We start from the raw sequence: 2,692 nt of genomic DNA on the forward strand, positions 1-2,692 counted from the left end.
TAAATAAATGACGTAAATAAAATGCAAGTAAGCGTAAATAAATAAATGACGGAATATTAAGAACGAGTAAGTAAATAAAGCGATTAAAAAGAAAGCTCGAAATGTAGCCAAAAGATTAATAATATTTAGAAAGCAACTTGTTCTCCAAGTAGTAGGATAATCTACTTGAGAGAAAAGTAGAAATGATTAAGGAAGTGTCAAGTGAGTCTTAAACATCCCCCAACATCTCTATTTATAGTAGAGATGAAATGAGGGCAAAATAGATATTTTACACCAACTTAGTTCTAAAGCAACTAGAAAGTACAATAAAGTAAACTACTAGTTAAAAAGTAACTACATTAGCTTAACAAGTTCCAGCTAATCTTAACAATACACAGTTGTCCAAACTTAACAAGTCTTTCAAAAGTCAGCCTATGGTATTGTCAGTCAACTCCAAGTCCTTTCCATCTATTTCTCCACCATCAGGTCATGCTGCCACATTCCCACAGCATCAACCTGCTTCAACCTGTCCAAAGTAAGTTCAATTTAAAACAAAATCCAACAAAAACAGGTTCATCATTTTTCTTAGCATAAACATAGATAAAATGACTCAAAGTTAGGATATAAATAGAAAATAACCTATCTAAAAGAAAATAAACTGGTGCTTTAAGCACTAAATACTTAGTGTGTATCAGTCTTTCACACTCCACCTGATGCAAATCTTTACCATTTGACTCAATATCAAATTCTTGATTCTTTTCTTTCAACATGCTCATCTCATTAAAAGTTACATCTTTATTAAGAACCAATTTCTTCTAACTCAGGGCACCACAACCTATATCCTTTCACACCTATACTGAAAAACAAATATAGCCTTCTTGGCTCTTGCATCAAGTTTAGATTCAGTAACATGAAAATATGCAAGACAACCAAAAATACGTAAATTATCATAATCAAAAGCAGGTTTTCCGGTCCATATCTCAATTGGTGTCTTCTCGCTTATTGCTGTAGATGGCAATCGATTGACAATGTGGCTTAAAATGATTGCTTCTAACCAAAACGACTTATCCAAACCTGCATGTATTAGCATACACCTCACTTTTTTCCAACAAGGTTCTATTTAATCTTTCAACAACCCCATTTTGTTGTAGGTTCTTTGGAACGGTAAAATGTCTCACTATTCCTTCTTTTCTACATACCTCATGGAAAGGATCAGAAGTATATTCACCACCATTATCAGTTCTTAGAACTTTTATCTTCCTTCTAGTTTGGTTCTCTATCATATTCTTCCATGCCAAGAAAATACTCAACACCTCATTTTTATGCTTCATTGTATAAACCCAAGACCTTGTGGAATAATCATCAATAAAGCTTACAAAATAATGTTTATCACCCTTTGAAGCTGTTTTCGTTGGACCCTAGACATCTGAGTGAACATAGTCAATGATGCCCTTGGTTTGGTGTGTTGCTGTACCAAACTTCACTTTTGTCTGCTTGCCAAAAACACATTGCTCACAAAAATCTACCTTATCGGTTTTGACACCCTTTAACAACCCTTGTTTTGCCAATCCTTGTAAAGCATTTTCTCCGGCATGACCAAGCCTCAAATAAGGCACAACTTTAAGTGCCATTAGTGGTACTTTTTAGGTAGGATCTTTGAGCTCGTGTGAAGTTGTTGATACAAATATAGAAGTCTTTTGATGGTTGTAGTAAACATCCAAACATAATCTCATTCTAGAATGATTTAGGTTAGGAGGTTGCTATATGTTAGCTAGTATTTCTTCTTTATTTTCTTTAGATGACATTGTTATGGCAAATTTCCAGGATTTTGTAAATTCATGTTCTCTTTTATTTTAGAGGTATTACATTCATTATTTTAGTTTAAAACAAATCACTACAACAAAATTGGGTTTATAGGACACCCACAATCTCTAAGTGTCTCAATAGACCATTATATAGGACTTAATTTATAAAACCAAAATATAAATTGTTCTATCTAAAGATGTTATAATAAGTTTATATGACCTTTTTGGACGTTTTAACAAGTTTTTGAGGATATTTTTAATACAAAATATCGCATTGGCAACTTTATAGGACACTTTTGAGAAATTGTCCTATAAACTCAATTTTTTATATGACACTTGTTTTTATAGAACAATTTTTCAAATAGTATCCTATAAAGTTGATAATGAGACACTTTATATAAAATGTGTTCTAAAAAACTTATTACAACGTCAAAAAAACATCATATAAACTTATTGCAACAAATTAATATAGATAGGATACTTTATTTTTTTGGTCCTATAAACTATGTCCTGTAAAGAGCTCTTTTAAGACACTTAGAATTTGAAAGTGTCTTATAAACCCGATTTTATTATAGTAAATGTTATTTTATTAAGTTACCAACACGAAAACGAGCCCACCTCCGCTGGTGGGAATTTGGATCAACGTCGCTACAAATTGTCCAATGTCTATGAAGCATGTTCTTGAAATTCGGTATTGTAGTGCATGCCACTAATACTAATGTAAACCTACACACTAAAACAATGAGACACAATTAACAATAACATCAATTTATTAAGTAATATATATATATATATATATACGCAAATATTGATGTATCATTCATAAAGAATGGTGTATTATTTATAATAAATGAGAACAGATTGGAACATATGTTACGCTTTCCTTTGTCGTTTGGTCCAAAACTAGA

Source organism: Cynara cardunculus (assembly GCF_001531365.2).
Source record: "Cynara cardunculus var. scolymus isolate 2C chromosome LG 7, CcrdV1, whole genome shotgun sequence".
Lineage (NCBI taxonomy): Eukaryota > Viridiplantae > Streptophyta > Magnoliopsida > Asterales > Asteraceae > Cynara > Cynara cardunculus.